Source organism: Bombus vosnesenskii, unplaced genomic scaffold, assembly GCF_011952255.1.
Source record: "Bombus vosnesenskii isolate JDL3184/JDL3185 unplaced genomic scaffold, Bvos_JDL3184-5_v1.1 scf7180000015320, whole genome shotgun sequence".
NCBI classification, from domain to species: Eukaryota; Metazoa; Arthropoda; class Insecta; order Hymenoptera; family Apidae; genus Bombus; species Bombus vosnesenskii.
The window spans coordinates 195,018-201,200 of NW_022883936.1; the positions used below are offsets into that span (position 1 = coordinate 195,018).

At 49.9% G+C, this 6,183-nt stretch overlaps 1 pseudogene; it reads right to left on the reverse strand.

Moving 5' to 3' along the window:
• Positions 1 to 591: 591 nt before the first annotated feature.
• On the reverse strand, positions 592 to 1,159 carry LOC117241150 (annotated as a pseudogene).
• Between the last annotated feature and the right edge of the window lie 5,024 nt (positions 1,160 to 6,183).

A 6,183-nucleotide genomic window follows, 5' to 3' on the forward strand; every position in this document is an offset into this window, starting at 1 on the left:
CATGTTCATTCATCTCCGACATGTATAAATAATTTTTGACAATTTAGGTCTAATTTTAAAATAAAATTATCTGTATCCATTTCCTTCGTTAAGTATTTAAAATTTTCGACATTACGTCTCGTCTTAATAGTTTTAAAATCCTGTAAAACATAAGTATGGACAGAGGCTGACCGCACATTGGGTATTTTACCTGTCTTGTGTTTCCTGGCCAGTCCTCTGTCCATATTGATTATCCTTACTCCTTTCAGAATATTTTCGATCTGGTGCACTCTTTATATACTATTCACACGTTTATCGCTGCCAAATCTAAAATATTGAAAAAAACTTGAAGGGGCCATCGGAAACTCTCTGCTTTCACACTATATTTGCGTGTTATCTGGTCAACGACGTCCACGCCAAACTTTGTTTTATTATAAAAGGTAATGGTTTTTGGAACACGTTTATAATTGTCTTCTACTTGTACACCTGTATGTTTGATGCTTAAAAGGAGGACTTTTACGTTAGATTTACATTTATACACAGTAAGCGTGCAGTTTTCTGATTTATATAAATGTGAGGAAAACAAAGTCATCTTGTCCTTTTTTCCCTTCGCTAGATTTGACAGTTCTCTTTCGTTCGACAGAATGGTCCCAACCAAGGTTGTTTTTTCTGCAAGCAATTTTTTATGTGTTTCATTATGTGTCTATCAATTATCAATTCGAAAGCACTAGTTACACAACACGACATAATATTTTTCTTAGCATAGCCAGTAGACCCTGCGATATCCTTTTAATATCACACGAACGAGCGTCCTACCCCTAGATCCCCCGCTTTCAGTTTTATCCACTGTGTCCCGTCAACTGCAATTTCAATTTTACCTATTATATTTTGGGATGTGTTGGAATGCTCGTCCTCTCATCCTCGGAGTCAAAACTAGAAAGAATATGCATTCTTTTCTTATTACGATACACTTTCAAGAACTTTTCCTCTTCGCTATCTTAAGATCCTTCTATCTCTCCACTTTCAATGTATTCAGAACTTTCACTGTCAGCTTCGCTTTTGGCCTAATTCCTACTGATCTTCTTTGGAGGTGTCCTCAGAACAATCTTCATTGATATTGACAATTTTGTTCAATACCTTATTATATCTCCTGGATTTACTCATGATTGCTAGAAAGGGGGGATTGGTCAAAATAAAAAGATACTGCGGCCAAATTCAATTACCCTTTTCTTCCGCGAGGAGGGGAAAATACAGTTACGCATACCCAATGACCCGCGTCACTGGGTTAAGTGGGACTCAGCAGGTGGACCAGGGGGAGCACGAGGCGGCTACGGGTTCTCAGGGCGTAGGACCACGCCCTGGGAAACCCCGATGAATCTGATATTCTCCTACAGCCGGATGGTGACTGGTCGGCCCCCGCCAGTTTTCCGATCCGGTGCGGAGAACCTCGGAGAAGTTGGTGGGCCCGTGTCTGCCAAGACCACTCAACTCACCTTCTTGTGGGGCTCTCCGTCACCCTACACCAGCCTTGACCGGTGCAGGGAGCGAAAGAGTGAGCGGCACCAGGATGGAAACCCCTGTTGACGACCTCGACGATTTCTCAGAATTGCAATGGACAGAAAAACGAATCAAAGAATCGTTTACGGTGCAGAGGAGGGATACCACACTAACGGCGCAGCGGCGGGTTGTAAAGCGGGCCCTGCTGCGTCGTCATCGAGCAACCGTGGCCGTCCGGGGGTGGGCCGTCCGGGGGTCAATGCGCCGACCGAGGACGCAAGAACCAAGGGACGGGTATCGTCGTCTCTTCCGTCGTCGACATTGCGAACAAGGGTCTTAGCTCCCGGGGCGGTGACCAGAAGCGGCGGAACGAGAGCAAGGAATTTCGCGGAGGTGGCCGCTCGGCCTCCGGTGTGCCCTCGCACGGGAAAGGAATCCATGAGGGGGCAGGAAAGAGACGCAACGCTCGTGGGCGGGACACGCACAGCGAGAAAGTGCCCAGTATTTCCAGACCCTCACGGTGTGTCGCGGTATCGCTCACCGTGAGGGACGACTCGGGCTTCACGTACAGGAATGCGATGTCGGTGGTGAAGAGGGAAGTCCAGCTCTCCGAACTCGACATCACGGAGTTAAGACCGAGGAGGGCGATCACGGGGGCGCTGCTGTTCGAAATTTCAGGCCAGGACTCTGAGAGCAAAGCATCGCGACTGGCCGAGCGGATGGCGGCCACGCTGAAGGATTTGCCCGCCAAGGTAACCGTGCCGCGAAGGACGGCCGAGCTAAGAGTGACTGGACTGGAGGACTCGTTCACCTCGGAGGAGGTGACAGCCGCCGTTGTTGAGGCCGGGGGCTGCCACGCCGATGAGGCCAACGTGGGAGTCATACGCTCCGCTCCTACGGTATGACTACGCTGCCCGCTGACAGCGGCCAGGAAAATCAGCAGAGGAAGAGACGGCCGGCCGGGAGGTAGGATTATCATTGGTTGGTCAGCGGCGAGGGTTTCCCCTCTCCCTGCGCGCCGACTCCAATGCTTCAGGTGCATGGAGTCGGATCACGCGCGCCGGGATTGCACATCGACGGCCGACGGGTCGGAGCGCTGCTACCGGTGCGGGGCGGAAGGACACCGCGCCATGGACTGCTCGGCGCAAGTACCCATGTGTCCGGTGTGCGCGGATCTGGGAATGTCCGCGTCGCACCGTATGGGGTCACCGGCATGCAAACAGCCTGCCTGTAAGAAGAGGGCCGCACAGGAAACAAAGACCATTCCAGGAGATGGTGGGGACGCGATGAAGAGGAGGGGAACGATACCACCGTCATCTGACCTCGCGAAGGACAGAAGAGAGGACAGAGAAGTCGGACACAACGACTACGAGCGGAACGGCTCGGAGGATACTATGGAGACGGAGCCTTCCTCGACGTGAGCGGAAGAAGAGGAGGAGAACTGCTCCTGCAGTGCAATCTTAACCGCTCCCACCGGGCTCAGGACTTAATGTTCCAGAGTCTGGCAGGTCGCATTTCGATCCTCGACAGGCGATTGCGACTCCTGTTCCGAGTCCAGGTATCCTCCCGTCGATGCTGTATGGCTCTTGCATGAGCAAGATTTCGTCGCCATCCTGTTGTTTTACTGTATTTCCTTATTCATAATTTGTTCTTGAGACTGCTGCTTCCAACGCCTTTTTGTACATTGGGCAGTTCACGTTGCAGGCCGCATGAACGCTCTTCTTCCCTGCCTTGCTGCAGTTCACGCAGCTGGCATTTTTGTTTTTACTTTTGTACGCTTTCTGCGCAATGTGCACAGATTTCATAATTAATGCGGCAAGTTTTGCCACGTGCCCATAGCCTTGGCATTCATAGCAGCGGCTAACAGCGACGCAGTTTCGGACTTTACATGTGTTCCAAGAAATGTAAACCTTCCCCATTAAAGGTTTTTCTCTTACCTGGGGGGGGGGGGGTACTTCCATTACCCAGTTGGTCTCCTCGGAGAGCTTGCGGCCCCTCCTGAAGCAGAATTTGATGGCCGCAACGTCCTCTTCTTTGAGCCTGTCCTGGCTCTGCTTCTTCATGCAGACCAGTATCTCCATCTCCGGGATTTCCCGTGGTACGTCGTAGAGTATTACACGGGGCAATCTCATCTGCGGCGTGCTGGTTTTTAGGCCAGCCTCCTTTAGTTTCGCGTTCTCGGTGAACGCTTTCAGGCCTTCCGGCTTCGTCGTTTCCATGTCTAAGCCGTTACCGCTGATTTTCCTTACGGCAGTAACCTGTATTCCCTTTTTACGGGGATTTACAAGTGTGAACACCGCATGCCGCGCTTCCTCACTCGTCTTGATTTCACTATCAGTTATGTCTGGATGGATTATTAATATCTAGCAAGGTATTTATTTCCTGGAATGCCTGTAAGGTTAGTGATTACATAGCCGTTAGCCGTTGTTTTAAATGCCAAGGATACGGCCACGTAGCAAGGTATTGTAGATTAAATTATGAAATCTGCGCACACTGCGCAGAAAGTGGACACAGCACTAAGCAGTGCACAAGCAAGGAGAAAAACACCAGCTGTGTTAACTGTAGAAAGGCTGGGAAAAAAGGAGATAATGCGGCCTCCAATGCGGATTGCACTATGCACAAAAAAGCTCTGGAAATATTCATCTCGAGAACCAGCTATGAGTAAAGCACCAAACAGAAACGGAAAGGATTATGGGAGTGAGATGGAATGGTGTAATAGGTACTGAAATACACTAGGTTATATTTAACCAATAACGTTTATTAAACCAGATAACAACAAATGACAGTTAGCAGTTAACATCGGTTGATACTTAACGCCGATAAATAATAGCGTACCCGTTTTCTTTCGTCTTTCGCGTCTCGCGGCTCGTGGTCGAATGTGCTTATTTTTCCGACCGAACTGACTCTTTTCTTCGTTGCCCATCGATATCCCCACTGGCGTGCGTTCACTATAAGTGCCGCCGTGGCTGGCGCGTGTATGCCCTTCCGAGAAATTCGGCAGAAGGAGCGTGAAGATATCGATGACAGATTGAGTGCGTCGTGTCGCGTTTCGACGGCGTAGCGTAGCGCTTTGTATCGCGGAGCCGTTGGAAAGTTCCATAGTCCTTGTCGCCACAGTACCCCCTTACCAGTGATAACGCTACGTAAATAAAAGAATATATGGATATTACGAAGTAGTGTGCGCGTTGGCCGGTTCTTAACACTTATCCGAAACCTGCCTGAAACCGATCGGGAAATCGGACTCTTCGCCCAGACCGCGTAACGTATCTATTCCGGGTATTTTCTCCGTTTGTCGTTTGGTTATTGGCGTTCGCCCTGCTTTCGTCGCGGACATTCGTTTGGTCTACCGGAATTAGCACGTTGCGAGTCTCGGCGGACCTTTGTTCGAGGTCTTCGGGAATGACAAACGCAGGCTTCAAGCGATCTATGGAAACCGTTACGTCGCGATTATTTATTTTTACCGTATATGTCTTATCACCTCTCTGTATGACTTTATACGGTGCATCGTACGGTGGCTGTAATGGTCCTCCAATCGCGTCGTGGCGCACGAATACGTATGGCGACGTCTCTAATTCCTTGAAGACGAAAATTTTCTTTTCGCCGTGGCGAGTAATCGGGTGTGGTCTGACCCTCTCCATGCGTTCTCTCAGCCGGTTCGCGTATTCCAAGTTGGCCCGTTGACTAGTTGGCAAAAAGAATTCCGCCGGCAGACGTATGCCGGTGCCGTATTTCGGCCGCCGTTGCGTTTAGGTCCTCCTTTATCGCGGTTCTCATACCTAATAAGACGATTGGGAGAATTCCGACCCAGTTGCTCGTGTCGTGGCATTTGATCGCCGCCTTTAATTGTCTGTGTAGGCGTTCTACCATCCCGTTAGACGCTGAATGGTAGGCCGTTGTACGCAAATGTTTGACGCCGAGCAACCGGCATAATTCCTCGAATAAGCGCGATTCGAATTGACGTCCTTGATCAGTCGTAATTTTCAAGGGTACGCCGAAACGAGATATCCAGGTAGAAAGGAGGGCCGAAGCCACGGTTGACGCTTCCATATTGGCGATAGGTATGGCTTCAGGCCAACGCGAAAAACGATCGATACACGTAAGGCAATAACGGTATCCTTGCGAATATTGCATTGTGATGATATCTACGTGTATATGCTCGAACCGGCCCGCTAGCGTTCCGAACGTTCCGACGGGCGAGGATACGTGTCTGGTGACTTTGTTGCGCTGACACGGTATGCATTGTCGTGTCCACGTTCGGCAATCTTTATTTACCGACGGCCAGACGAAGCGCGTCGCTACCAATTTTCGCGTAGCTCGCATCCCCGGGTGGGAAAGTCCATGTAGCGCTTGGAATACGGTGCGGCGTAACGGTTCCGGTACGTACGGTCGCACGGTCTCGGTTTTAATATCGCAGTATAACTCGACGTTGTGATCGGGAAATCGTACTTTTCTCAGCTGCAACGCGCTCGAGCCAGCGTTGATAATTTTGCGTAGCTCGCTATCCTTTTCTTGCGCTGCAGCTAGCGTATGGTGATCTATTGGTTTTCCGATCGCTTCGATGCGAGATAGAGTATCGGCTACGTTATTTTCTACCCCTTTTATGTGTCGGATATCCGTCGTAAACTGTCCGACGTAATCCAGATGTCGAAACTGTCTCAGCGAATACTTATCGAGGTTCTGCTTGAACGCATAGATTTATGATCTGTA